Source organism: Eriocheir sinensis, chromosome 2, assembly GCF_024679095.1.
Source record: "Eriocheir sinensis breed Jianghai 21 chromosome 2, ASM2467909v1, whole genome shotgun sequence".
Taxonomy (NCBI): domain Eukaryota; kingdom Metazoa; phylum Arthropoda; class Malacostraca; order Decapoda; family Varunidae; genus Eriocheir; species Eriocheir sinensis.
Genome location: NC_066510.1, coordinates 28480639 through 28486638, shown reverse-complemented (window position 1 = coordinate 28486638; position 6000 = coordinate 28480639). Strand labels below are relative to the sequence as shown.

At 42.8% G+C, this 6000-nt stretch overlaps 1 long non-coding RNA gene across 1 annotated transcript in view; it reads left to right on the top strand.

Annotated features, from left to right (window-relative positions):
• The window catches only part of LOC127002147 (uncharacterized), a 177164-nt gene that overhangs the window by 630 nt on the left and 170534 nt on the right, over positions 1-6000 (top strand). The gene's annotated exons all lie outside the window — the stretch shown is intronic.

Here is a 6000-nt window from a genome sequence, read left to right as displayed (position 1 = left end):
CACTTTTTCTCCCAAACTCTCCTTTTCCTCCTCTTATTACTCATGTCTATTTTTTTTGCCTCCATCATCCCCCCGCTCTTTTGTTTTCCTTAGCTCTCTCGTCCCTCCACTTGTATTTGTTGTATTTTTTCCTCATCCTTCCTCGTTGCACTTTTTCCCCCAAACTCTCCTTTTCCTCCTCTTATCACTCATGTCTATTTTTTTTTGCCTCCATCATCCCCTCGCTCTTTTGTTTTCCTTAGCTCTCTCGTCCCTCATAATGGCTTGTTTGGGCGTCTCATCAGGTGAAGCAATACATCGCCACTAATGATGGAGTGCAAATGATCAGAGAACTCGTTAATGATGGTGGTGTTCCCTCGTCCACCTCCTCTTACGCCCCCCTAACCCTGCTCACACCTTGCATCACCCACCACCTCCACCAAAACCAGCTTAAGAGCCTCCCAGTCTTCCTCAGCAGCCTACGTTACATTTATCTCGTCCTCGCTTTTCCCTAGCAATCCATGAGAGGTGCTGGGTCACTTTAATGGAGAAAACCTGCAAGTGGACAAGAGAACAGAAAAAAGTAGATGATATAAAAAAAGCAGTTAAAATCAAGAAAGGGCATTGGTCAGGACAGGTATGTAAGAGAGAGTGCAACAGATGGATAAAACGACTTAGTACAGGTAAATAACTGATATGTAAAGGACCAGATGGTGTGCTGAAAGTTAGAGAATATAGAACGTTTACATCGATACTGGAAACTAGAGGCACATAATATAGACTAACGGAAACGCTTGTAAGAGGCCTATTTTCTGCAGTGGAATGATACAGGCTGATGATGATGTTGATTTATTTCACTACCCACTCCCTTCCACATTATCTCTTAGTACACGTTTTCAGACTTTCCCTCACAACTCACTTCCTTCTATCTCTTCTTTAAAACCCACTCCCTTTCACTCCTTTATTCACAGTTTACACCCTTCCTCTCCTACGTCTAGAATTCACTCCTTTCCACTCTCTCTAATTCACTCCTGTCTCTCTTTTCTGGGATGTGTTTTAATGGACTGCGAGGAGATGCATTAAAGACAACCTTGAGATGAGCTTGAAAAGGTATTATCAGGTGTTAGAAAAGATAAAAAAAAGGGAGAATGGGGAAGAAGGTAAGAAAAGAGTGAGAGGTAGGTGAAGGAGCTAATAAATGATAATGATAATGATGATGATGATGGAGTATGAAAGCCAGGTAGGGGGAATAAAAGAGGGGAGCGTCATTAAGGTGAGAGGTAAGTAGGGAAGGCAATTGGCGAAGGAGAGGTAGAGGTAAAGGGCCGGAACAGGTAATGAAGCGTGAAGTCGAGGTAAGGTAATGGAAGACGAAGTAAGGTAAGGCAGGTGTGGGTACAGGTGGGTGTGGAAGCTGAGGTGTAAGAGAGTTGTTGGCGTAATGGGGTGTGTGTAGCAGATAATGGAACTTAAAGGTGTAGGGGGGAGGTGGTGAGGTAGCTCGGTGGGGCAGTCAAAGTTGGGAAGGTGAAGGGGGTGCAGGAGTAATGGAGCGTGTGTCACAGGTAATGGAACGGTAGGGTGTGGAGGTGAAGGGGTGAGGAAGGTGGGGAGGTGATGGGACGAAACAGGAGTTGAGGGAAAGAATGGTAAAGGAGGAGGAGGAGGAGGAGGAGGAGCACACAGCAAAGACAGGGAATAGAAGGGAGGGGAGAAGGGAAAGGAGGAAAAGGAATAACACACAGAAAAGTAAGAAAAAAAATGTTTGTTTCCTCTTTACTTTGACCCACCATATTTCTTTCTCCTTTCGTTCCTTGTTTATTAGTACATTATTATTATTTTTTTTTATCTGTGACTGAAGTAAGTTGTTTTCCCTCTGTTTTTCCTCTTCGTCTCCTCTTGTTTTACGCTTGCATAATTTTCTTGTAGATTTTTCATTTTTTAATCTTCCCTTTTTAGTCACTGTTTTTCTATTTTCCCTCCGTTTTTTCTCCTGCGTTTCCTCTTTTTTCACCTCATACGTTTATTTTTGTTTTTTCATTACTTTATTATCCTCTTTAGTCAGTCTGTTATTCTGTTTGTCTGTCTTTATCTGCCTTGTTCATTCATACATTTATAATTATCTATCTTTTTCTTTTTTCTCTATTATCTTTTCTCTTTCTCTTTACTCACCAGAAAATATATACAAATCCAATCCTCTTTCTCTTTTTTTTTTTACCTCTTTCTCTTCACCCACCAAAAAAATATATCCTTTCCTTTCTCTCTCTCTTTTCATCACATCCACGATCCCTCCTCTTTTTTCCCTCCCAAACATTCGTAGCTTGCTGGTGTGCCGGGGGATCAGGTTCACCCGACAATGGGACATCACTCACCCCACGCCCATAAAGGAAAGCCGAGAAGGGGGACATTGCAGGGAAGGGGAAGGAAGGGCAGGAGGGCGAAGGTTGAGTGGTGGGGAGAAAGGCGACTGAGCTGAAGGGGAAAAGTGAAGGAGGGGTGGAAGTATGAATGGGAGGTTGGCAGGATCATTGGGCAAGATGGAAGGAACTAGTGAATGGAGGAGAGAAGAGAGAGGATAGAAGAGGATAGAAAACAAAAGTGAACTAGGAAGAAAAGGAGAAGTATAAGGAAGGATAGAGAAGAAAAGAGACGCCAAAAGGGGTATGAAAAGAGATAGAAAAGAAGATAGAGGGGAAAATGAAAGGGAAATAAGTAGCTCTATAAATGAAAGAAAGGAAACAATGTAAGAATGAAATGTGGAAAGGAAAATAGAGGAGAAGGGGAAGCAGACAAGTAAGGAAAAGAGGAGAAGAAAAGGGGAAGAAGAGAGGGAGGAAGGGAAGACAAAGCTATTTACTGAGGGAACTGTATGGGCAAAGGAGAGTAAGGGAGGCAAGCGCAGTCGAGGGAGAAAAAGGAGAGAGGAAAGGGTGGGAAAAGGTAACGGAGGAAAGGGAGGGGAAGTTGAAGGGGAGGAGGAGGAAGGATTTACAAGGGAAAAGAGAAGGGAGAGGAAAGAGAAAAGGAATTAGAGGAGGAAGGAAAGGAAGAAAATGGAGGGGAAGGAAAAGGAGAAGGAATAACAAACAAGTGAAGGAATGGGAGGGTGGGCGAAGAAAGAGGAAAGAAGGAAGAAGAAAAGGGAGAGGAGGAGGAGGAGGAATAAGACACAGGAGAGGATGGGGAGAGAAGAGAGAGGAAAGGGGGAGGAGAAGTAGGAGGAGGAGGGGATGGCACTCAGCAAACGAAGGAGATTGAGAAAGAGAAAGAAAGGAGACCCGGGTCGAGTGGAGGGGAAGGACGAGAGAGAGAGAGAGAGGGTGGAGAGGAGGGGAGGAGGGAGGAATGAATGCCACACAACAAGGGGAGGAGAACGAAGAACGAGCCGTGAGAATCGCTTGATGGCGCAACAGGTGACGAATGCGGTGATGTGTTGCAGTGCTTGTAATGGATGGTGATGGTGATGGAGATAGTGCCCTTTCTTTTTTGCGCCGGATAAGAAGAGGAGGAAGATTGCATGGGACGGAGGGGAGAGGAGGGGAAGGATGGGAAGGGAAGGCAGCAAGTGAGGAAATGGTGGATAGGAGTGGATGTGTTTCACTGAGAGAGCTAAAGAAAGAGAGCGAGGGAGAGAAGAAAGAGTGGAAAATGATGATAGGAAAGGGGTGGTTGAGGGGGAACCGTGGAAAATGTAGGGAGTGTTGCATTGAGATAACGATAGAAAGAGAGAGAAGAAGTGGGAAATAATGATAGAGGGGTGGTTGAGGGGGAACCGTGGAAAATGTAGGGAGTGTTGCATTGAGATAACGATAGAAAGAGAGAGAAGAAGAAGTGAGAAATAATGATAGAGGGGTGGTTGAGGGGGAACCGTGGAAAATGTAGGGAGTGTTTCATTGAGAGAGCGATAGAAAGAAAGAGAAGGAGTGGGAAATAATGATAGAGGAGCGGTAGATGGGGAACCGTGATAAATGTATGTTGGATTGAATGACGAAATAGCGAAAGCAATAACAGTGGGAATATAAAGAGAGAGGAATAAAGCATGTGAATAGGAGAGTTTATTAAAGGAGAAAAAAAAGCACCAGGAACGAATTGAGAAAAAGAACAAAACATGCAGAAAAAAATTAAGAGGAAGGGGAAAAGAAAAAAAGTAGACGATGAGCAAATAAATAAACAAACAAAATGGAAAAAAATAATAAACATGAAAATAAAGGAGTAGGAAGATTTTAACGACACAAGAAAATGAAGAAAAAATGCAAGGAGCAATTAAAAGGAAAAGCGAAAATATGTATACCTCAAAATCACGAGGCGAAAGGAAGAAGAAAATATGAGAAGTGCAGAAATTAACATATGAAAAAAAAAAGAAAAAAAAAGCAAACGAGGAAAATGCCAACGAAATAGTGCTAATGGAGATACTATTTTGTGTGTGAGTCTAATGAGTCCATCAAGATTTCGCTGTTCCATTTTTTTCCTTATTAATTCATGGGTGGAAGTGACAGGAGGAAGGAACATGTGATGGCTCTCAGCACTAAAACAACAGGATAGCTTTCAGCCACACACGCACACACACACACACACACACACACACACACACACACACACACACACACACACACACACACACACACACACACACACACACACACACACACACACACACACACACACACACACACACACACACACACACACTTGGTTCTACTGTCTCCTCTCCCCTAATTTTTTTTTTCATTTTATTTCGTCTCGTATTGATTTTCTGCTCCTGCTGCTGCCTCTGCTTCTCTGTCTCTCTCTCTCTTTCTCTCTCATTCTTATTCTGTTGGTTTTGCTTCTGTTTATCTCCTACTTTTCTCTTTCTTCTTCGTCTTCCTCTTTGTCTTCTTGTTTTTGTTCTTCTTCTATTTCTTCTTCTTCTTCTTCTTCTTCTTCTTCTTCTTCTTCTTCTTCTTCTTCTTCTTCTTCTTCTTCTTCTTCTTCTTCTTCTTCTCATCTCCTTTATCCTCCTCCAACCTCCTCCTCCTCCTCCTCGTATTTCTCCTCCACGGGTGTCATTTAAAGCCTCGACACACCTGTTTGCACACCTTCTCGCTGCTACTCACCTGTGTGGCCTTCTGGGTGACCTGCCACACACACACACACACACACACACACACACACACACACACACACACACACACAAAGAGAAAGAGAGAAGGACACGCACCGAGGACTAATGAAGGTACAGTAAACATCAAAGGGAAGCAATCATTTCTCTCAACGTACCGCATGTAAATACCATGTGGGAAGGGTGTATAGATACGCACACACACACACACACACACACACGCACGTACACACACTCACTCATTCACACAGACACGCACACAGTCAGTCAGCCACACCGACCAACACCCAAACAGACAGATTGGCAGAGGAGTAAGATGAAGAATAAATAATAATAAAAGAAGAAGAAACAAAAGCAAAAAGATGAGGAAAGAGAAACGGAAAGCCACACCGAGAGAGAGCCAAACAGACAGACATAAAAGAGGAGAAAGATGAAGAATGAAGAAGTAGAAGCAAAGACAAAGAGGAAGGAGAAGAAGAGTAGACGATGAACAAAGAAATAAGCAAACGAAAAAGAAGAAAGGAAGGAAGGAAGGATGCAAGAGTGACCGTATGAAAATAAAACAAAAAAATAATAAAAAGAGGAAGGAGAAAAAGAAAAAGTAGATGATGAACAAAGAAGTAAATGATGAAAAATGATTGAAGGAAGGATGCAAAAGCGGCCGTATGAAAATAAAACAAAAAATAAAAAAAGAGGAAGGAGGAAAAGCCAATGTAGATGATGAACAAAGAAGTAAACGATGAAAAATGAAGGAAGGAAGGATGCAAAAGCGCCCTATAAAAACAAAACAGAGTAAGACAAAAGAAAACGAGAAGACAATGTGGGGACTAACAAACTCACATGATTTATTGACGGACGCAAAACGCAAAATGCCCGCCACCTGCGAACACGCCCGCCCCGACACCTTAATTAATGGCAGT